This window comes from Coregonus lavaretus (genome assembly GCF_964263955.1).
Source record: "Coregonus lavaretus genome assembly, chromosome: 20".
Taxonomy (NCBI): Eukaryota; Metazoa; Chordata; class Actinopteri; order Salmoniformes; family Salmonidae; genus Coregonus; species Coregonus lavaretus.
The window spans coordinates 37,369,338-37,369,877 of NC_140007.1; positions in this window are offsets into that span (position 1 = coordinate 37,369,338).

Below are 540 nucleotides of genomic sequence, written 5' to 3' on the forward strand. Positions count from 1 at the left end.
CCTGGTCAAAGGTAGTGCACAGTAAAGGGAATAGCGTGGCATTTGGGACGTAATCCTAGTAAGGCTGGAGATGATACAGCCAGGCAGCGCTGAGGGATGGATTGGGGCACCACGGTAACGTTACCACGCCAGTCAGTCCGACTGGGTTCTGTATGTGGACTCCCCCTCTGGTTTGGCTGGCGGGTGGTAGACTCCACAAGAATCTGCACGCCCCAGCACAGCTCCCCATTAATCTTAAAAATGATGTATGTGGTTTTCCACTCTACGTCTGAGGTTTGCCTTCCCATGCTTGGGTTCACATACAGGCTCCTGTCCAGCTTCTTCACTCTACATCAACAGGACTCCTAGTACTTCTTAGGGTGCGTCCCAAATGGCACCCTAGTCCCTACATAGTGCACTACTTTCGACCATGGCCCAAAGGACGCACCCCAGATCAACAGGCCTCCTAGAACCTCTTAGTGCTCTCCTCTCCATCCATCCAGCTATCCATCCATCCATCTATCCAAGCCTTTAACACAGTCAGCAACGCAATAACTCAGG